Source organism: Ursus arctos, unplaced genomic scaffold (genome assembly GCF_023065955.2).
Source record: "Ursus arctos isolate Adak ecotype North America unplaced genomic scaffold, UrsArc2.0 scaffold_10, whole genome shotgun sequence".
In the NCBI taxonomy this organism is placed as follows: domain Eukaryota; kingdom Metazoa; phylum Chordata; class Mammalia; order Carnivora; family Ursidae; genus Ursus; species Ursus arctos.
In genome coordinates this window covers 52,268,006-52,292,465 of record NW_026622764.1, presented here as the reverse complement: position 1 = coordinate 52,292,465, position 24,460 = coordinate 52,268,006, and the positions used below count along the sequence as shown (strand labels likewise).

General features: G+C 37.9%; 1 protein-coding gene across 1 annotated transcript in view; it reads right to left on the bottom strand.

The window, feature by feature from the left end:
- The window catches only part of LACC1 (laccase domain containing 1), a 153,892-nt gene that overhangs the window by 199 nt on the left and 129,233 nt on the right, over positions 1-24,460 (bottom strand). The window lies entirely within an intron of this gene.

The window sequence follows — 24,460 nt, the reverse complement described above, 5'->3', positions numbered from 1 at the left end:
AGTGTTATTCCATTTTAATACTTTCCCAGAGCCACCATCCTTTTTGATTCTTCAAAGGGATTTAATTTTGATCTTTTAGAAATGTTCCTTTCTCCTGAAAAGAAAAATCTGTCATGGAAACAGTAGCAAATGTAAAAAGTTTGGGTGTTTACAATTTCTCAAACTAGTTAGAATTCTCAAGTTCTGTCCTTACTTCTTGTAGTGGTGGGAGCACTAGAGCAGAGGGCAGGGTGAAGGGAGTGTTTGCATCAAGAAGAACATCTAGAAGAGGGTGTTGCCATCAGTTTTATGCCTTATGGTGAAAGACAAAGTGTAAGATGTAGAAGGTAAGAGTAAGAGCCAGGGGACACTGGGGAGGAGAGGAGCCCTTTTGTGGGATTCTTCTGTGGAATATGATTTGGAAATGCATATACACATGCATATGCGTGTGTACACTTCCCTTTTTTTTTTAATTGGAAAAGTCTTGCGAGTATTGGAAGTCTGAAAAGCCAAACTTGAGTAACCAATAGTAATACCTATCGTTTCCATTCAATACCAAAGAAATTCTATTTACCCCGGACCCAGAAAAACCTCTTTTCTTTTTGCCCTCCTCCATCTCCATGCTCTCTGTGCACCTGGCTATTTGGTTGCTGGCCATCTCACATGGTTCATCTGGAGAGATGTGTGTGGCCAGGGCAGGTCAAGAGAGGAGATAGGGTGGACATTAGCTGTGTATCAATTGCCTTCCTCTCCTTCCCACCCAAGGGCCATGTTTCTGGGCATGTAAAATGTATTAGCTTTTATTCTGGTTTCTCAAATTTGAATGTAGATTCCTCCCTCCATTTCAAGATGTCTAGAGGGCTATCTAAGGAAGTCAGAAGTAAAACTGACCTGGGCTCTCAATCCCTTTTTTAATTCTCTCTAGAATAATAGAATATTAGGTAGACGATCCTCCAGATCAGCATAGTAATTTTGCCATTGAGACAACTGAACAGCAGAGGGGCTGAGAGGCTTTGTCAGGTCTCACAGCTGGTCCCTGCCCAGCTGGGACTCAGATTTGCTTCTCTGGCCTCCCAGGCCAACATTCTTTCCACTCAGCTACGCCATCTCCTTGATGGATGCTAGCAGGAGAAGGTTCTGATGAAAACAACCTTAATTTTTTACAGTGGCCGTGTGAAATCTTCTCTTTAGCATCACAAAGTGTTATGAGTTAGACCTTGTACATAAATGTTATTACTTACTATTATTTTTATCTTCATTTTCGACATCAGAAAACTGAGGTGCTGAGTTGCAGCAACCCCCACAGAATCTCAAAAATACACCCAGACTTCTCTTCACAGGGCAAGTCCTCAATACGGGCTTTCTATGGAGAAATGTGGCTCAAGCACGAAGTGTCCCTGCTCGTTCACATAGAGCCCAGGGGAATGGCATCTCTTAGGACAGTCTGATTCCCCCAAATAAACCAAGATTTGGATTGCCAAAGGCATTCGTAGGTGATGGTGCTATGGATGCCTGGCACTAACACCACACTTTGATCATTCAGTCAAATCAAAAAGCATTTATTAAGCATCAGTTCAAGGCTCCCTGCAGGGGCTTCTCTTTGTGTCTCTGGCATTCACACTTCCCTGCTTCTCTTCTGTGGCTCTTCACCCCTACCCAAGAAAACTCCCCAGCGCACACGCATCTCACTGCTGATATTATTGTTATTTGCTTTTTCCCAAGACTTTGAATACAAAGTCCAGGACAGAATTTATTCCACTGTAAATCTATGCACTCTCCCTACTTTCACAGGATTCTGTGTGAAGAGCACCCTAGCCAGTAGTCAAAGCTTATAGGGGTGAAATTTCAGCATCTGTTTTCTTCCTTCAAAACACAGAGTGAATATTTTAGAAGGGTTTTTAGGAAAGAAATTTACAGCCAGTAATTGGAAGTGCAGTGTTTTTGCAAGACCAATGTCTCAGATTACAGGTTTATGATTTGCCTAAAAATATATAATTTATTTTAGGCTTGGATTTTGAAAAGGAGAAAAATTAAGTTTTAGGATGATTTTCTTCAAGTTTCCCATGATATTCTTTACATCAGCAAGTGACATGTGGGAAGGCAAGATGGAGTTTCTAGAAAGGAGAAATCCAACACTGTTTTCCCTTGGTTCATTTATGACTACATTTTCCTAACCATGTACACTATTTCCAGTTTATGACTCACTCAGACAATTTACTATATTTAAAACTACATTAAATTCTCTTTGCAATGCTTAGGTCAAATATTCATACTATGTATACAGTTGGAAATTCTTCCTCATAGATCCAGTGCATGGTATGGATGTATTTGTGTCCTTGTTGCCATGGTGACTAGAAAAGGTTAAAGCCAAAGCCTCAGAAAACAGAGTGGCTGAGCAATAAAATATCATAAATATGTGTGTGCTTCTTAAAATACTCTTCTCACATATGGATTTAAAAATTTTAGAACGACTGCCTTAAGTTAATTTTCCATTTCTAGCGTGCAGGTTATTACCTAAAAAGAATATTCTCAAAACGGTCTCTTTCAACTCATTCCCTTTTCTCTCTAAACTGTAATCTATTGGCCATTTATCTCAAAAGACAGACTACGTAAATCATGAGCAATGATTTGGATTTCAGATATGGATGAGCCATGCCAATGAGAATGGAGGTCAATGAAGTTGTTTTTTGGTTGAGACACACCATCTTTTACAAATCTCCCCTTTAAATACATCTATATAGGTATAATAAAATATTTTTCCCAGTTTAAGAACTGGGAAACAAATTGGGTAATACTTGAAAGTCCCAAGATGTGAAACATGTTTCGGCTATACGAATTCAAGCCCTTCTTTCTGTCAGCTGATGGCCCTTGGTCCCTTAACCCTTTTTATTTCCTCATACATTTTAACTCTCCTGTGAGATGAATTTTCAGGGTTTATCCTCAAAATTAATGCTAAATAGAAGTAGAGAATGTAATTCCTGTAAGGCCTAGAGCCATTGCAGCAATGGGTAAGAGAAGATGGGTGAAAAACTTTCACTGAGTAATTTTCTTGTCCCTATTGCTCACTTTATAAGGATGCCAGAAAGAATATTATTACATTCCTCAGTCCATAATCCCTAGCTTAATTTTAACCTCCAACCTAGCATCTAAATTCTTCACAATCCTTTCTTTATTTCAAGATATTCCTACATAGGAAGTATAATAAAAATAAAATTATAGCAATATATTTCAGCATTTTTTCCTACCTCTGAGTAACATCTCATATTTAATATCTAAGAATCAAAGATATCTCAAACTCAATAATCTGGCCCTTCTTCTGCCATCTGGTGGAGAAATGGGGAAGCAGTTTCGTAATGAACCAAGAGTGACTTCACTGAAACCATAAACACATCAGTCAGCAAATGTTTATGGGGTTATTATTATTATTCATCATTTTTACTCAAATAGGACACATTGAGGCACTTGGTACCATTAAGGACCGTACTCATAGAATTAGTTAAACTTAGTCCCTATCCCCAAAAGGACTGTGAAATATTACATAATTAATAGCTCTCCTACAGATTAGTCATTTTTCAGCAATCGATTCAACACACAGAACACGGCAGGGACCCTTTAAGACTATGAGGTTACCACTTAGCTCATTTTAGTAGTAATTTGCTTTATAATGATATTCTGACCCTAAAATGCTCATGCTTTTCTGAGTGTTTTCTGAAGAGAAAGAAAGAGGGTAGAAGGGTGAGGGAAAAATATACGTTACAAAGCCAAAAGTAAAGTTTGGGGAACATTTTTCAGTTAACCACTTAAGAGTGCCTAAAACGTCTCAATATGAGAAAAAATAACATCTCTGTAATCTGTCTGCATTTTTATCCATTCCTAATTTACAGCCTATAGAGAGTAGGAATGTGATAGTAGAGATGTAATAGTAATCATGCTAACGGCCACAGATTTGAGGAAAGTGACAGCCTCCTCAAATTAGCTTGAATAAAATGAAACTACAAGCCTATTGAATTGGCCCATATATAGCCAAGTCTGAATTCCCTTCTTCTTGCCAAAACCCACAGAGAAGAGGCAGCCATAAATCATGTAGGAGATACTGTGGTTGTTATTAAATGTCCTGTACAATTCAAGGAAATGTGACTATGCCAGTGGATTCTGGTTGAAAGCACTTGATACAGAAGGACCATGCTGTTTTATGTCAAAAGGGGCTATTGGCTTGGCCTATTGCCATATGCTCTTTGGTTTTTAAAGGACACCGAGATCTAAGAAAAGCCCTTCATAGTGTTCCAGAATCATTACTATGGCACAGAGAGAAAGTAGTGCTTATGTAACTAACATTCTCAAATAGGGCCCTAGACTGGAATGCAGAGCACAGTTAGGCTCCCATCCCTACTTCCTGCCTTTTCCATTGTAATCCTCTTGCCCAAACCTAAGATGAACTGTCTGCCAGAAATAATTCTCATATTAAAGAAAGGACAAAATCTTGAATAACCTTCATTGCAATCATCAATGGGTACAATTTGAATAGTCACTGCACGTGTGATGTTCTTTAAGCAAAATGAAAATTTCTATAGTCTAACAATAGGCTTTAAAAATATGCCCTCTGCAGTTTTTGTAGCTGCTTCTCTACTCCAGCTTCCCCCCATGAATTCTGATTGGCTCAGCAACCTGAAAGGTCAATGCAGTCTCACAATTAACTCCTATAAATTCTTATCCCCCACCAGTGTCCACAAGAGGGCTCACAGTACATTCTATCCACAGAGGGAGGATGAGGCACCTATAGAAAAGGACCTGGCAATCACCAGAAGCCAGTATAGGTTCTTTAATATCAAGCTATGTCAGTCTAAACTTATTTTCCATTGAAATTGTTTTTATAGTTTAAGTGCAGTGTATCTTCATGACAGCAAAACATCCTTTCTTTTATTTCAGTGCTAGGGATCAATGATGGACAAGATACACAAGGTCCCATTGACATGGAGATGACTGTTCAGTGAAAACAGAAGATAAACAAATAGTTGATAAGGTAACTTTATATACTGATAACTGTTACTTTAAAAACCACCCAAACTGTGTCCCATGAAGCACAATGGAAGGGACCTAGAGACAGGATGTCTAGAGGGGAAAGATGAAAGAGACCTGCAAATGTCTTACTAAAATATGAGAAAGATTTTCTATAGGAGACACTATATTCTGTAAGGGCCTGGCAAATAGAACCATGATGTCCAATGAGAGACATGAAGACAGAATCAACTCAACATAAGACTAAACTTCCTATAAATCAGGCCACTCCAATGAAGACAGTCTTCATCAAAAGAAGAAATGGTATTTACCAACCCACTTCCCAAAGCAGAAGCTTCACAACTCCCTGCAGGAGCTGGAGGTCTGTGGCCAATGGGTCCAACCTCTGTGTCTCCAGGACCTTGTGGGTGCCTCTGTTAGCACTTCTCATTCAGTCCACTTCTCCAATCCTTGAATTAACTTCACTAGAGTTAATATGTCTGAAACCACACTCTCTAGCCTCTCCAGCTTCTATTCAGCTTCTCATTGTTACCTGGTTCCTTAAGAAATATTCAGTTACAAGTGACAAGAAACTAACTCAAGTTTACTCAGGCACAATGGAATTTGTTGGTGTGTGTAACTGGAAAGTCCATTAGTATACTGACATTAGACAGTTAGACATAGATCTCTGTTCTAGATTCTAGGGTCTCAAATAATGTCAATTAATCTGTTTCCCCATCTGTTAGTGAATTTTCCTCTAACTATTGGCCTAATGACCAGAAAGCCCTCTCCGTGTAGCAGGAAAGATGGCCTCTGGAGGCCAAAAGCTATATTCTTTCATCTTGAGGGAAAAAGAAAGAAAGAAAAATAATCCTATGTCCAGGAGTCCATAAGTGAAATTTCACAGGAGGAATCTGATTTGTGCTGCTTGGATTATGTGACCACCCCTGGGCCAATCATAGTGAACAGTGATACGGTACAATAATAGGCTGACTTTTAGTCATATATCCACTTCTCCTGTGAGGGCGTGCCAGGGGCTAAGGGCAGGGCACTTCTCTTCCAAAAGGTAGATGCTAGACAGACCCCCCCAAATATGTTAATGAAACAAGACAGAATGCAACAGATATCTTCTATAGTCTCACTATTTCAATAACTTCTTAAATGCCTCATGTTTTCTCAAGTCCATGCTTTTCTTTTCTGGAAGAAAAATCTTCCAAAATGGCAATTATAATTCTCTGCCTTCTCTCCCTAAAACCTTAAGTAGCTCCTATTTGCCTGCAGATAAAGTCAATCTCTTTGACATGCAATACATGCCATTTCTCCCTGACTGCTCTCATGGCCAAAGATCTAACCATTCTAAGTTGCTTGTAATTCCCCAAACATCCAAGATCATTCCACGCCTTCAACTCTTTCCTCACATTTTCCCTTCTACCTTGTTCGCTTAATCCCTCTAATTTCCTTTCAAAATTAACCCAAATATCCCTCATCTCCCAGCCCGTCCTGCTCTCCCTCAGGTAGATTTATCCATCTGGGCCGTGTGGACACCTCTGTCTCTTCAGCTTATGCATTTGCTTACATGCCATGTCCCTGTCTAATAACCTGTGGGTTCCTAGAGGGCAAGGATGTGTTTCTGGTAATAGCCTGGCAGATAATAGGTACGTAATAAACAGGTTTAAGAGAGAGCGGAAGGGAGAAAGGAAAATAAAAGGAGGGAAGGAAAAGGACAGATTTCCTAGGGTTTTTCTTTTCCTTCTAGATAATAAATAAATGTTGAGAATTATATTCTGGGTAAAAGGGCTTGACTTTGTGGTCTAAATCAAAGTAATGAGTAATAGAACTTTAGCCTCAGTCATGGTGAAAGGTAGATGCAGGGAACATGAGAAGAAGGAACAAAAAGGTCTTCATGATGTCTTTTTTTTTTTTTTTTTTTTTTTTTTTTTTTGGTCTATACCAAGTCAACCAGCCACTCATCCACCCATGCAAAGGGTAAGCCTGGCCACAGGCATGTGAAGCATCATCTTCAGTAATGTGCTGTGGCTACCCTGTTTCTGGCTCACTTCCAACTGGGCAATCATGTGGAGAAATGAAAGTGAATGGAGAATTTCAAAGGTGACCTAATTCTCTGCTGAAAGCATTTCCAATCACAGGTCTGAACGTATTTTAATTATACCTGGACACAGGAGCCCTCACCCAGACATGACTCAAGTCCCGAGTGGACTGTCACTGTGGCTGTAAAGATTTGTCTAAGCTTGTGGTTATCTCAAGAGCCTGACATCACACTGATCATTAAGCAACAGTGTGGAGGCGCAGCTGGGCGTTTCCATGGCAACCTGCACTGGGTTCGCCTGCAGAGCTTGGTAACAAGAGCATTTTATTATGGGTCATTAAGGGCAAAAGGCTTCATTTACATTATTTCCTGTAAAATCCTATTATTTCAGGTGTTACACTCTATCTCCATCAATGCAACTCTTCCAGAAGAAATCATAAAAGTGGGTTATTAGGTAGAGGGACAATAACAAGCTTCAGGTAAACTGTAAACCACAGTATTCTGTAGATGAGAAAAGCATTTCACAATAGCGATGTGGGCTAAAGAGGCATCCAGCATTCTCTGAAGGCAGAGAATTCTTATTCTGAAAAGAGAACCATCTTTCTTGTTATTTTCTATTCCCCAGGCCTGAGTCATGCTTTAAGAATTGTTGATAAGGATTCTTATATTAAGGATACTAAATAAGTATTGACAAATCTGCCTCTGTTGTTTTATGTTCTAAATATTATTTTATTGTGATAACACTTAACTTGAGACCGACCGTACCTTAAACGAATATTTAAATGTACAGTACAGTATTGTACAGTTACAATGTTGTATAGCTCTCTAGAGTTTATTCATTTTGCTTCAGTGAAACTTTATGTCTGCTGATTAGCAACACCCCACTTCCCCCTCGCCTGCCCCTGGCAACCACCATTCCACTCCTTGATTCTGTGAATTTGACTATTTTAGATACTTCACATGAGTGCAGTCATGCAGTATTTGTCTTCCTGTGACTTGGCCTGTTTCTTATCCTCACCAGGCACTGAGTCTTCCATGTCTTATATTCCAGAGTGCCTTTCTTTTCCAGCTCTACCAAATCCAGGAAATGGTAGCTTCTGTCAGCACTCAAGTACTTAACACTCTAGAAGGCAAGGAGCTTCTCCCTTGTTTATTTGTGCTTGGGAGTAGGGAAATTAGGCCTTCAAGCTGAGCCAGCAACCTTGTAATAGCCCAGGCCCCTGGGCAGCATTGCAGGCTGACCTGGAACTGATGGACAGTGATTGCCTTGTAGCTGTGATAACACCAAGCCAGCTTGAGGACGGGACCCTCCAAGGTCATTCATTCACCCAGAGCTCCACCTGCTACCTATAATTAAGGATATCAGTTCTACAAAGGCAATACCACAAATGCCACTGAATATGCTCTAGCTTCCAAATCCCTGTGACCTAACAATAGTTAATTTAGCTTCTTCGGAATGGTCACAAGTTCTCTCATGATCAAAAAGACTCTGGGGGGGTCTTGCATCCCAGGATGACAGCTGAGATGTAGAGATAAACAACAAAGGGTCTAATCCTTACATTTCCTGAGTTAATTTAGTATGGTCAGAAATACATGAAATGCTTCCCTGTTCAGAAACCCACTTGCCTAAATGAGTGGAACAATGGGCATGTCATTGAATTAGTTCACAATTTCACTGGCATTTTAAACCATCCTCCAAGGATGACGGTAATCAACTTCAGATGACCCAAAGTGGAGCACTGGCCAGTGAGCGGGTGATTGTCAATGCTTCGCTTATAGAGAATAGCTGGATCATATTTAAAAAACAAAATACAAAGCTGTGTCAAATTCCAATTTTTAAGTATAGAATGAAGGTATGTCTATTCTGAATGGTATGATCTCTTCTTAGGGTTAAATAACACAAGACAAGAGACAGGTGAATGAAGACAATCCAATGAATGTTCTGGGATGTATTTCCTGGTGTAACAGAGGGACCTGGGAGGTAAATTCAGTGCAGACTTCCTGTCAGGCTGTGTGAGCCAACACACAAAACCTCCCATATACTGCCAAGCCCTGAAGATACTCTTTGAGGGTTACGATGGAGAGATTAATTTACAAGTTGATTTTTTTGCCTCCTGGAAAAGGAGATCGGGCTAGATTAGATTTGGAAAATGAGGCTATACTGCAGATAAACAATAGTGGATATGTAAACACATGGTATATGTGGAACAGAGGTGAATATCAGGTTTAACTGGTGCTTTTATACCAGTGATTACCTGCTACTAAAAGGGTTGGGGCTGTATGAGATGTCAAATATCTCTTTAAAAAGATTCTAATTCAGGAAGTGCCTTATGTGGAGAGGTGAATCTTCCAGCTCCCTAAATCAATAAGTATATAATTAATTAGAGTAAAAAGGAAGCAAAGCTCTGAAGACAGGTGTTTCATAGGCAACTCCCAACAGCTGGATTAAAACATTGAATTTAACCACAAATTATTGTCCCAAATCCCCTCCTTTACCTCCGGTATATGCACAGTTAACTCTCATAAAGGTTTTACAGATGAAGAACTGCTTTTCTTGGATAAAGATAACTGAATAAGAATGGTATTTATACATAAAATTAACCTTTTGTAACCTACATTTTAAATTTCCCTTATCGGAATACATGGGATAACTTTTGAATGGAGTACTAAAATAAAATTTGTATGTTTAAATATTACAAACAGAACATACACAGATCAGAGTTAAGGAACACAAATATTTTAGACACAATAATTACAAAGATAAAAGGAGAGAACAAATTTTAAATAAAACCCAATTCAATAAAATGGAAAGGTTTTAAAAATTTAGTGGTGGTATTTACTTCTAAATGTGCTGTTCCACTGTGTACTCTTGGCTTCTAAATTATAAAAAAAAAAAGTTATAGTGATATGCTTTACCAAAAGTAACAATGGATTAATATTATGATAGTCTGAGCAAAGTGAGCTAATTTAATTAACTTGTCTATTATGTCCTAAACTATTAAAAATTAAAATAATCTTGTTCTGAATTAAAGGGCTGAGCTTCCTGTAGACATGTATTAGAGAAAATTCATCTCTTTTACCTGGTTCTTTTATTCTTAGTTCTGAAGAAAACCATTATGACCACTTTTCCAGGTCTGTCTATCCTCAGTTCCTAAAGAAATAATCACCTCATCCAGATTTGAAAGGCTGTCATACTTATCATTTAGCATTGGACCTGTGAAAAACCAAAAAGTGCTATTGAAAATGAAAGGCTTAATTATTTCAATTTTTTGGCAGAGACAGTTACTTGAATAACCTTCTGTTCTTTTTTTTTCAATGATATAGCCATTTATAAGTGTAATTTAAAAAAATTAATTGAAACCTCTCCTCATCAGAATGACAAGAAGGAGAAGCCTCCCCTCCCCCAGCAAAGAAAAGACAGTGAGTCTGTGGCCTCTGCCACAGAAATAATGGATATGGTTGTAACCAAATTATCAGAAATGGAATTCAGAGTAACGATGGTCAAAATGATGAGTAGAATTGAAAAAAGTATTAACAAAAAGGTTACTGAGAATATAGAATCCCTAAGGACAGAAATGGGAGTGAATCTGACAGAAATTAAAAATTCTATGAGCTAAATGCAGGCAAAACTAGAGGCTCTGACGGCCAGGGTCACTGAAGCAGAAGAACAGGTTAGTGAATTGGAGGATGGGTTAATAGAGGAAAAAACGAAAATAGAAGCTGGTCTTAAAAAAATCCATGCCCACGAATGTAGGTTACGGGAGATTACTGACTCAATGAAACGATCCAATGTTAGAATCATCAGCATCCCCGAGGGGGTGGAGAAAAACAGAGGTCTAGAAGAGATATTTGAACAAATTGCAGCTGAAAACTTCCCTAATCTAGCAAGGGAAACAAACATTCATGTCCAAGAGGCAGAGAGGACCCCTCCCAAGCTCAACCATGACAAACCTACACCACGTCACATCATAGTGCATTCGCAAATATTAGATCCAAGGATACAGTATTGAAAGTGGCCAGGGCAAAGAAATTTTTCATGTACCAAGGCAAAGGCATCAGAATTACGTCAGACCTGTCTACACAGACCTGGAATGAGAGAAAGGGTTGGGGGAGCATTTTTAAAGCTCTTTCAGAGAAAAACATGCAGCTAAGGATCCTTTATCCAGCAAGGCTGTCATTCAGAATTGATGGAGAAATAAAGACATTTCAGAATCGCCAGTCATTAACTAATTTCGTAACCACGAAACCAGCCCTACAGGAGATATTAAGGAGGGTTCTATAAAGGTAAAAAGGCCCCAAGAGTGATACACAAAAGAAAGTCACAACCAATACAAACAAAGACTTTACTGGCAACATGGCATCATTAAAATCATCTCTCTCAATAATCAGTCTCAATGTAAATGGCCTAAATGCTCCCATAAACGCCACAGGGTTGCAGATTGGATAAAAAGAAATGACCCATCCATTTGCTGTCTACAAGAGACTCATTTTGAACCCAAAGATGCATTCAGACTGAGAGTAAGGGGAGGGAGTACCATCTTTCACGCAAATGGACCTCAAAAGAAAGCTGTGGTAGCAATTCTCATATCAGATAAATTGGATTTTAAACTAGAGACTATAGTTAGAGACACAGAAGGGCACTATATTATTCTTAAAGGTTGTACCCAACAAGTGGATGTGACAATTATAAATATATATGCTCCCAACAGGGGAGCAGCAAGATACACAAGCCAACTCTTAACCAGAATAAAGAGACATATAGATAAAAATACATTAATAGTAGGGGACCTCAACACTCCACTATCAGAAATAGACAGAACACCCTGGCAAAAACTAAGCAAAGAATCAAAGGCTTTGAATGCCATACTTGACGAGTTGGACCTCATAGATATATTTATTTTTTTTTTTTAAAGATTTTTTATTTATTTATTCGACAGAGAGAGAGACAGCCAGCGAGAGAGGGAACACAAGCAGGGGGAGTGGGAGAGGAAGAAGCAGGCTCATAGAGGAAGAGCCTGACGTGGGGCTCGATCCCAGAACTCCGGGATCACGCCCTGAGCCAAAGGCAGACGCTTAACCGCTGTGCCACCCAGGCGCCCCCTCATAGATATATTTAGAACACTACACCCCAGAACCAAAGAATACTCATTCTATTCTAATGCCCATGGAAAATTCTCAAGAATAGACCATGTTCTGGGACACAAAACAGGTCTCAACCGATACCAAAAGATTGAAATTATCCCCTGCATATTCTCAGACGACAACGCTCTGAAATTGGAACTCAACCACAAGGAAAAATTTGGAAGAAACTCAAACACTTGGAGACTAAGTGTTTCCTGCTCAGGAATGACTCAATAAACCAGGAAATCAAAAATCAAATTAAACAATTTATGGAGACCAATGAGAATGAAAATACAACAGTCCAAAACCTATGGGATACTGCAAAGGCAGTCCTAAGGGGGAAATACATAGCCATCCAAGCCTCACTCAAAAGAATAGAAAAATCTAAAATGCAGTCTTTATATTCTCACCTCAAGAAGCTGGAACAGCAACAGAGGGACAGGCCTAATCCACGCACGAGGAAGCAGCTGACCAAGATTAGAGCAGAAATCAATCAAGCAGAAACCAGAAGTATAGTAGAGCAGATCAACAGGACTAGAAGCTAGTTCTTTGAGAGAATCAATAAAATTGACAGACCACTGGCAAGACTTATCCAAAAGAAAAGAGAAAGGACCCAGATTATTAAAATTATGAATGAAAAAGGAGAGGTCATGACGAACACCACTGAAATTGGAAGGATTATTAGAAATTTTTATCAACAGCTATATGCCAATAAACTAAGCAATCTGGAAGAGATGGAATCCTTCCTGGAAACCTATAAACTACCAAGATTGAAACAGGAAGAAATTGATTTCTTAAACAGGCCAATTAATTATGAAGAAATTGAGTCAGTGATAAACAACCTTCCAAATAACAAAACTCCAGGCCCGGACGGTTTTCCTGGGGAATTCTACCAAACATTCAAAGAAGAAATAATACCTATTCTCCTAAAGCTATTTCAAAAAATAGAAACAGAAGGAAAGCTACCAAACTCATTCTATGAGGCCAATATTACCTTGATCCCCAAACCAGGCAAAGACCCCCTCAAAAAGGAGAATTACAGACCGATCTCCCTAATGAATATGGACGCCAAAATCCTCAACAAGATACTTGCTAATAGAATCCAACAGTACATTAAAAGGATTATCCATCACGATCAAGTGGGATTCATACTTGGGATGCAAGCGTGGTTCAATATTCGCAAATCAATCAGCGTGATACATCATATCAACAAGAAAAGACTCAGGAACCATATGATCCTCTCAATTGATGCTGAAAAAGCATTTGACAAAATACAGCACCCTTTCCTGATTAAAACCCTTCAGAGTGTAGGAATAGAGGGTACATTTCTCAATCTCATAAAAGCCATCTATGAAAAGCCTACTGCAAATATTATTCTCAATGGGGAAAAGCTGGAAGCCTTTCCCTTAAGATCAGGAACTCGACAAGGATGCCCACTCTCGCCACTATTATTCAACATAGTACTAGAAGTCCTTGCAACAGCAATCAGACGACAAAAAGGGATCAAAGGTATCCAAATCGGCAAAGAAGAAGTCAAAATGTCTCTCTTCGCAGATGACATGATACTCTATATGGAAAACCCAAAAGAAGCCACTCCCAAACTATTAGAAGTTATAGAGCAATTCCGTAACGTGGCGGGATACAAAATCAATGCTCAGAAATCAGTTGCATTTCTATACACGAATAACGAGACCGAAGAAAGAGAAATTAGGGAATCCATCCCATTTACAATAGCACCAAAAACCATACGTTACCTTGGAATTAACTTAACCAGAGACGTAAAGGACCTATATTCTAGAAACTATAAATCACTCTTGAAAGACATTGAGGAAGATATAAAAAGATGGAAAGATATTCCATGCTCATGGATCGGAAGAATTAGCATAGTTAAAATGTCCATGCTACCCAGAGCAATCTACACTTTCAATGCTATCCCGATCAAAATACCAATGACATTTTTCAAAGAACTGGAACAAACAGTCCTTAAATTTGTATGGAATCAGAAAAGGCCCCGAATCGCCAAGGAACTGTTGAAAAGGAAAAACGAAGCTGGGGGTATCACAATGCCGGATTTCGAGCTGTACTACAAAGCTGTGATCACAAAGACAGCATGGTACTGGCACAAAAACAGACACATAGACCAATGGAACAGAATAGAGAACCCAGAAATGGACCCTCGGCTCTTTGGGCAATTAATATTTGATAAAGCAGGAAAAAAACATCCGGTGGGAAAAAGACAGTCTCTTCAATAAATGGTGCTGGGAAAATTGGACAGCTACATGCAAAAGAATGAGACTTGACCACTATCTCACACCATACACAAAAATAAACTCCAAATGGATGAAAGACCTCGATGTGAGACAGGAATCCATCAAAATTCTAGAGGAGAACATAGGCAGCAACCTCTACAACATCGGCCAAAGCAACCTTTTTCATGACACATCCCCAAAGGCAAGAGAAACAAAAGATAAAATGAATTTATGGGACTTCATCAAGATTAAAAGTTTCTGCACAGCCAAGGAAACAGTCAGAAAAACTAAGAGGCAGCCCACGGAATGGGAGAATATATTTGCAAATGACACTACAGATAAAGGACTAGTATCCAAGATCTACAAAGAGCTTCTCAAACGCAATACACGAGAAACAAATAAACAAATCAAAAAATGGGCAGAAGATATGAAGAGACACTTTTCCAATGAAGACATACAAATGGCTAACAGACACATGAAAAAATGTTCAAAATCATTAGCCATCAAGGAAATTCAAATCAAAACCACACTGAGATACCACCTTATGCCAGTTAGAATGGCAAAAATAGACAAGGCAAGAGACAACAATTGTTGGAGAGGATGTGGAGAAAGGGGATCCCTCCTACATTGTTGGTGGGAATGCAAGTTGGTACAGCCACTCTGGAAAATAGTGTGGAGGTCCCTTAAAAAGTTAAAAATTGAGCTACCCTATGATCCAGCCATTGCACTACTGGGTGTTTACCCCAAAGATACAGACGTAGTAAAGAGAAGGGCCATATGCACCCAATGTTCATAGCAGCAATGTCCATAATAGCTAAATCGTGGAAGGAGCCAAGATGCCCTTCAACAGATGACTGGATTAAGAAGTGGTCCATATATACAACGGAATATTACTCAGCTATCAGAAAGAACGAGTTCTCAACATTTGCTACAACATGGACGGCACTGGAGGAGATAATGCTAAGTGAAATAAGTCAAGCAGAGAAAGACAACTATCATATGATTTCTCTCATCTATGGAACATAAGAACTAGGATGATCGGTAGGGGAAGAAAGGGATAAAGAAAGGGGGGGTAATCAGAAGGGGGAATGAAGCATGACAGACAATGGACTCTGAGAAACAAACTGAGGGCCTCAGAGGGGAGGGGGGTGGGGGAATGGGATAGACTGGTGATGGGTAGTAAGGAGGGCATGTATTGCATGGTGCACTGGGTGTTATACGCAACTAATGAATCATCGAGCCTTACATTGGAAACCGGGGATGTACTGTATGGTGACTAACATAATATAATAAAAAAGTCATTAAAAAAATATATAAATAAAAATAAAAAAATTAATTGAGGTGTAGTTGACATATTTGTTACAGATGTACAACATAGTGATTCCACAATTATGTACATTACAAAATGCTCACCATGGTAAGTGTAGTTACCCTCTGCTACTATGCAAAGTTATTATGATATCACTGACTATATTCTCTATGCTATACTTTTCATCCCCATCATTTATTTATTTTATAAGTTAATCCCCTTCCAATCTTGGATTGGATGAAATGGTCAAAAGAGCACACTTATAAGACATCTTTATAGGCTAATTGGGAACAATTATCTTCAATCTTGATTAACAAAGAGATCTATAATTAAGATTCTGAGAGCTATCTATGCAGAGGAAAACTTTTGTAATGTTCATATAGAGCCCAAGTCTCAAGGGTTTTAAGGACCTCACAAACATCATCTATTGATTTTCTGCAGTGTCTTAATAAGGTAGTAGAAAGCTGGCATCCTGGCCCCGTAGCGCAGATGAGGATGCTAAGCCATAGTAGTAAGTGTTGTATTTGTACTGATAATGCATTGAGCCACAATCTTTTTATTTCCTTTTTAAGGACCTTAGATACACAGGACTGAATTGCTTATGCTCATTAGTCCAACGCCCACAATTAGCATTCATCTTAAGAAAGTCTTTGACTTGTTCTATTACTTTTCCCTTCATCTCCGTCTCTAATTCCATCCCCCTTCCTACTCTTCTGGAAAAGTATATAAAGGTATGTGCTGTCCTAAGAATACACAATGGGAAAAAGTTTCTTCAACAAATGGGGTTGGGAAAACTGGACAGCTACATGCAAAGAATGAAACTGGACCACTTTCTTACACCATACACAGAAATAAATTTAAAATGGATTAAGGACCTAAATGTGAGACCTGAAATCATAAAAATACTAGAAGAGAGCACAGGCAGTAATTTCTCTGCCATTGGCCATAGCAACATTTTTCTGGATATGTCTCCTGAGGCAAGGGAAATAAAAACAAAAATAAACTGTTGGGACTACAGCAAAATAAAATGCTTTTGCACAGCAAAGAAAACAATCAACAAAACTAAAAGACAATCTACTAAATGGGAGAAGATATTTTCAAATGATGTCTCTGATAAAGGGTTAGTATCCAAAATATATAAAGAACATATACAACTCAACACCTCCCTCAAAATAATCCAATTTAAAAATGGGCAATGGGCAGAGCATATGAACAGATATTTCTCCAAAGAAGACATACAGATGGCTGACACATGAAAAAATGCTCAACATCACCGATCATCAGGGAAATGCAAATCAGACCCACAATGAGATTATCACCTCACACCTGTCAGAATGGGTAAAATCAAAAACATAAGAAACAGCAAGAGTTGGCAAGGATGTGGAGGAAAAGAAACCCTTATGCACTGTTGGTGGGAATGCAAACTGGTATAGCCACTGTATAAACAGTATGGAGGTTCCTAACAAATTTAAAAATAGAACTATCCTATGATCTAGTAATTGCACTGTAGTGGGTATTTGACCAAAGAATACAAAACACTAATTGGACAGAATACATGCACTCCTATGTTCATAGCAGCATTATTTACAATAGCCAAATTATGGAAGCAGCCTAAGTGCTCATTGATAGATGAATGGATAAAGAAGATGTGATATACATTCATACATACATATATATATTATATATATAATTATATGTATATACATTACTCAGCCATAAAATGGATGAAATCTTGCCATTTGCAACAATATGGATAGAGCTAGAGAATAGAATGCTAAATGAAATAAGTTAGTCAAAGAAAGACAAATATCATATGATTTCACTCATATGTGGAATTTAAGAAACAAAACAAATGAGCAAAGCGAGAAAAAAAAAAAAAGAGCTAGAGGCAAACCAAGAAACAGACTCTTAACTATAGAGAACAGACTGGTGATTACCAAGGGGGACTTGGGTGAGGGGACGGGGGAAATAGATGATGGGGAATAAAGAGTACACTTATGATGAGCACTTAGTAATGTACAGAATTCAATCACTATATTGTACACATGAAACTAATATACCGGGATTAAAATAAAAAACTTAAAAAAATATATGTGCTGTCCTTCCAAGTTGACCATCTAGAAGCATATGCATTTATGACTCAGCAATTTTGCCCCTGGAAATGTACCTCAGAAAAAAGCTTGTACACATTCATAAGGAACTACATGCCTATTTGTTTATCACAGAGTTGTTTGGGAGTAGCAAAGAAATGGAAGCCACCTGTATCCACCACTAAGTGAATAGATACATTCTATATGGTTTATAGACATGACAGAATGCTATGTAACAATCAGAGATAATGAATTAAATTCTCATATAGTAACATGAGAAACGTAGGAAACAGAATGAGATCTAGAGCACAACGTCATTTACATAAAATTTTCAAACCATATGTATAAAACAATGCTATATGTGCCTTTCTTAATACCCATCACTGGCCTATCCCAATCCCCCGTGCACTGGGTGTTATACACAAATAATGAATCATGGAATATGGTATCAAAAACTGGGGATGTACTGTATGGTGACTAATACAACAAAATAAAAATTATTTAAAAAATAAATAAAGAAGATTTATCATAAAAAAATAAAACAATGCTAAATATTTCTCAGATGCATGTTTATCTCTTATTTTTAAGGGAAAAATTGATGCAGTTTATTAAGAATGCAGGGAAGAAAGGAAAGGAAAACATGTAAGGATAAGAGGGGAAAAAAGAAATTAGTCAAAGGGTCTATAGATGTAATTGATTAACTATGTACCAACACAATCCTAAGGTACTGGTATCTTATTTCAAACTTATGAAGTAGATACTATTGTTCCCCTCCTAACAGTTAAGCCAAATGAAGTTCAAAAAGGCTAAATATCTCCCCTAAGTGTTCACTGCAAGAAAGTGGCAGATTCAGCTTACAAAAGCAGGAGATCTGGCCCAAGAGTCACCAAAGCAATTATAAAACCACTCATCTCTGAGAGCTGTTTTTGGTGGAGGCAAGACTGTTCATTTTCCTACAGCCAGTTTCCTCTGTTCTACACTCTGCAATTCTATACTCTGCTCTCAACTGTTAGGTGTTTTTGTTTCCCGGACTCCTGCAAGTGAGTATAAAAAGTAGTAGACAGAAGTATAATAGACATTGATAGATATGTTCTGCTTCTGACCAATAAATACACTTGCATCTGATTTATATTTTAATGTTTCATTAATTTGGTTAGCATGAGTTAATACCTAAGAAACTAATGAGCCTAGATGCACTGTTCAAATTCTGGACATGGAAAGGCAAAAGAGTGATTCCACAGTGTGGTGGTTCATTTGCTGTCCTGACGTACCTGAAAATCTGACTTGATCGTACATATCATTTCTCTTTAAACTTTATAGGTCGTTTTGGTAGATTATTAAGGTCCTGAGAGTACGTGTTGCGTTTCTTAGTAATATAAGCTATTCCATATTTTATCTTTAAAATATTAAAGAAAAATATTAATTAAGCAAAATAATCAATTACATTATCTTCTTTGAAGTTTTATGTGATGCTTCTAGGTTGTTAGAAATTAAATTTAACAATGATGAAACCTCTTAGATATTAAAAAGAAATTGCAAAGTGCTAGGCCACACACCTACTATTGAGTTGGCTCTTTATATTCTCTATAATTGCTGAATGGAAAATGTTTTTTGAGAGCTCTCGCAGAGATGATCATTCTGATCAATGAAACAATGAGAAAGATGAGAAGGGCAACACTGATGACATCACCAAATAATATAATGCTTGAGATTTTTACTTTTCTATTAAATATGTTCAGTACGCATCCAGAGAAAGAAGTAGAAAATTTAATTAGGAAGCCACAATAAAAGGTACTACTTATTGATTATCTCACATGAATCTTCAAAAGCTAGAGAAAAAGAGTCGTGGATGAAACTAGAGGGTATAATGCTAAGTGAAATAAGTCAGAGAAAGACAAATACCATATGATTTCTCTCATATGTGGAATTTAAGAAACAAAACAGAGGGACATAGGAGAAAGGAAGGAAAAAGAAAATAAGATGAAAATAGAGAGGGAGGCAAACCATAAGTGACACTGAATTCTAGGAAACCAACGGAGGGTTGCTGGAGGGTAGGTGGGTGGGGAGATGGGGTAACTGGATGATGGGCATTAAGGAGGGCACTTCATGTAATAAGGACTGGTTGTTATACACAACTGATGAATCACTAAATTCTTCCCCTGAAACTAATAATACAGTATATGCTAACTAAATTGAATTTAAATATAGAATTTTTCAAAATAATTAAATAAATAGAATGCCTACCTACCATTTTCTTTATTATGATATGTTAGTCACCATATAGTACATTATTAGTTTTTGATGTAGTGTTCCATGATTCATTGTTTGCGTATAACACCCAGTGCTCCATGCAATACATGCCCTCCTTAATACCCATTACCAGGCTAGCCCAACCCTCCCCCCACCTTCCTCCCCTCTAAAACCCTTAGTTTGTTTCCCAGAGTGCATAGTCTCTCATGGTTCATTTCCCCCTCTGTTTACCCCTCCTTCATTTTTCCCTTCCTTCTCCTACTGATCTCCCTGCTATTCCTTATGTTCCACAAATGAGTGAAACCTTATGATAATTGTCTTTCTCTGCTTCACTTATTTTACTTAGCCTACCTAATATTTTAAAAAAGCTAGGAAAAAAAAAAGAAATTTGGGGGGTGAGGTGAGAGAGAACATGAAATATGTTGTAGATGAATTTTGAGATTCATAGTTCCAGAAATAGGAAAGAATTGAATAATAATGATAGAGGGCATAATTAATACTATCTCTTGAAAATTTACTAGTACCTATTTAAAAAATCCTATATCTCCACCAAGAAGAATCTAATTAAAGAATTCCACATGGACTTCATTTCTTTATGTGAAGCAATGATTCTTTATGTTTTGGAGGTTATGAACTTCTTTTACAATTTTGGCGAAGGTTCTGGAATATCTTTTTTCAAAATGCACATTCGTGCTCATTTTGCATAAAATTCCAAAGGCTCATAAACCTAAAACCCAAAGACTTAGACTACAAAGATCAAATTGATAGGATACATAGCAACTCAGTCTAAATTTCCTCTACTGATTCTTTTTATAAAGTTTTCTAAGAAACATCTTGACACTTACCATCTTTCTGGGTGCTCATATAATATATAGAATGAAAACGAATCATCCTACTCCAGGCAAGGTTCAATTTTGACATAATTAGATTTTGATTTTTTTACTGGGGCTGCCATTGAGTTCTGCAAATTGCAGACATTATAATGATGCTTCCAGGAACTAGTGCTGAAGGAGACAAAGGCTATCTGGTTACCAAGGAGAAGGCTAGTGAAGCCTTGTGCTGTCGAAGGAGGTGGAATTATCAGGGGCTCTATCAAACTAACAGAGAACTGAGAGTTCATCAAAGCTTACAGCTTTTTGAAAAAGTAAATCTAGACAAGTGCTCCAATAGCACAGTTGACACTCAATTAAAATAGTCTTGTCTAACCCCACATCTGGTACATCATTAAGGTTTAATGCAATCATGTCTTGAGAGCAAATAGAAATGTTATTTCCCAGGTGCACTGAATCAAATTAAAAACATTTGTAAAGCAATGAAATCCAATCCTTGTGTCTTGGGGTGATCTAATGAGAAGCATTTATCTGTTAGGAAAAGCGTTAGACTGCAAAGCTGTACCTACTACCCACCTGAATGTTCATCTCTTTTCCCCAGGGTGTCACCAAACCAAGGGTGCGAATGAGACCTAAGATAACATTAGATTCTGTCCAGTTAGCTCAGACATGACTAATGAAGGATGTAATTTTGTATATTCAGGTTTTTTTAGTTGCTACTGTGTGGGTGATATTTAAAGCAGCGTGGCAAATTTAAGGTAAAAGATAATGAGAAGCAGGAAGATATTGTGAAGCCTGAATATGAAATCAAAAAGACTGGGTTTAGTCCCTGGCTCTGTCATTTGGTAACTATGTCAACTTGCACAATTTCTTTGGGCCTCAATTTCTTTACAGGTAAAGTGAAGATATAATGTTTACCTGTTAGGGATTTTCTGAGTTTTCACATCTGTTATCACAGTGAAGTATGTTTTTTTCTATATTCCAAATACAGTTGAAATTTATTTTTTAATATTCATTATAGGGATCAATGCATAAAATTTAAAAACTCAAATATTACTACAGGTTCAAAACAATAACAATTTAAAAAGTGTCAGTTTCTTCCCAGATTCCTGCTCCCCAAGGATAGCCACTATTAACTCTTTTAACTCTGTGTATTTGGTCTTTGAAATCCACTTTTATAATATGCTTATATCTATTTCTGGATATTTTTCAACATTTAGTAACTGTGTATTGAATTCCCAAATTAGAATATGAGAAATTACTTCTCCTAAGCCACTCTCAACACACATACTTTCCCCTTATTCATTCCCCTAAAACAGTCATATCACAATTTGTGATTAAATAAGTATTTAATGCTCATATTGTTATGACAAAAAAAAATGTTCAGAGCTGAGCCACGTAATTTCGTATGATCCTATTCTTTTCTTAGGCAACTCTTCCCCCTCTTATGTGTTATTTTTATGCTTTGTATTTATTCCATTTTCTATTTACTTTTCATTAATTCCTTTTCCAAAATCTCTATCTGAACTGTAAATAGCCATTCAATGTGATCAGATGCATCAGGCGATATTAGTTCTTCCTTCCCACAACCTTCCCACAGTCCTGTCTTCTGGTTCCAATCTTCACTGATTCTAGGATGTGTGAGGACTTACCTTTACCAACAGGCTGGTAATTCCCTTTGCTTCTCTCTTGTGATTGAGCCAGGTTTCCTGAATCAGTCAATCAATTTCTTTCTTTCTTTCTTTCTTTCTTTCTTTCTTTCTTTCTTTCTTTTTCTTTCTTTCTTTCTTTCTTTCTTTTTCTTTCCTTCCTTCCTTCCTTCCTTCCTTCCTTCCTTCCTTCCTTCATCCAATACCTTCCTTCCTTCCTTCCTTCCTTCCTTCCTTCCTTCCTTCCTTCCTTCCTTCCTTCCTTCCTTCTTAATAACGTAGAGCACATTACCTTGTTGCTTCCTAAGAAACTGTGTGTGGAAAGTAAATGTGGACTACATCTGAAAATGCTTACTTAAATATTTGTTTGGGTATAGAAATCTAGGTCAGAAATCAGTTTCTTGCAGAAGATAAGGCACTGTTGTGCCTTCGATGTTATCCTTTAACAACTGATGCCATTCTAATTCCCAGCCTATCGTGTGACCTGTTTTTCCTCTTGGAAATTTACATATGCTTTATTGTTCCCAAATGTAATGGCATTTCAGGATGTTGTGGGCTGTGCTGTCTCTTTCATTTTATCATGCTGCTGTGGACTTGAAGAACTCTTTTGTCAAAATTCTCATGTTCTTCACTTCAGCAAAGTTTCCTTGGATTATCTCTATAATAATTTCCTCCCCTCTGTTTTCCATCTCCTTTTCTAAGAAGGTTTAAAACAGTTGTCCTGTTTCCCATCTGATCCCACACTTACCCCTTTAGACAAACTTGGTATCTCCACATCTGAATTCCTGTAAAGGAAAGGTACAACCACGTTGACTTCACAGGGACTCCTCACACTGGCGGTTGGCCACTGTCAGCCTAACCCTGAGCTTTCAGTCAGGTTATAAGAACCCAGCTATTGCTAATCACTTGTATAACCAAGCAGAACAAAGATTCTTACTCCATCTTCTTTTTTGTTCCTTCTTTCCACTTTCCTTCTCCTTCTCCCTCTTTTTTCCTCCTTTGTTTGACTTCTTCATCCCTCTTAGGGATGACTATTTGGTTCTCCTCTTCTTTCACTCTCCTCTTTTTTTCTTAAACATTACTATCTACCTGTATCCTAACCCTACTGGCCATCTGTCCTCATTTTAGTTCTATGGCCTGTTACCTGTCTTCTCTATAGGTTCACCTGTCACATTAGCTATAGTTACAGACCTAGCATTCTGGAGCTAAAAGGGCTCCATTTACTGGTGAGGAATTGGGCCCAAAGAACTTGGGCTGATTTGTTAGTGGCAGCAGGACTCCGATGCAAATTTGCTAACTCTGGATTCATTGCACTTCCCATTACATAACAGTTCAGGGTACCACAACACCAGGAACACAAACCTCTGGGCAATGTGCTTATGCATTTTGCAGTAGAAATTCCACTGAAAAGATAGACTTTTACATTGTGTTTGAGTTAACTAAGTCTTTAAAGACAGCCTCTGTATATTCCAAAAGTAAAATAAAACAAATAAGGAAAGGGTTTCTAGTAAACGTTAACATTTATTGAACCCTTACTATGTGGCATTCATTTTGTGTATGCTTATCTTATTTAAGCCAAATACTAACTTTATGTAATACTCTCATAAGCTGTGGTTTCAATATGATGAAAGACAGAGAAATTAATTTCTTTACTCATAGAGACATAGGAGGAACTTATTGACAAGTCTGTCTGTTTCTCAAGTTCATGCTGTTAACTAATCTATGGTGCTTCCTGACAAACATTGTTTAAGGCATTATTGTAGCCTGCTAGACAAGCTCAATAGCCCAAAAGCATGCACAATTTTAAAACAGGCTTCAAAGTGTTCATGCCCTCTGTCTATTTAGCAATATCTGCTTCTCCCATTTCCTTGCAAATCTCTAGAATCAGAGAAGGACAGACTCTCCCCAGTCCCCTGTACATCTTCATTATGAGCCCTCCCA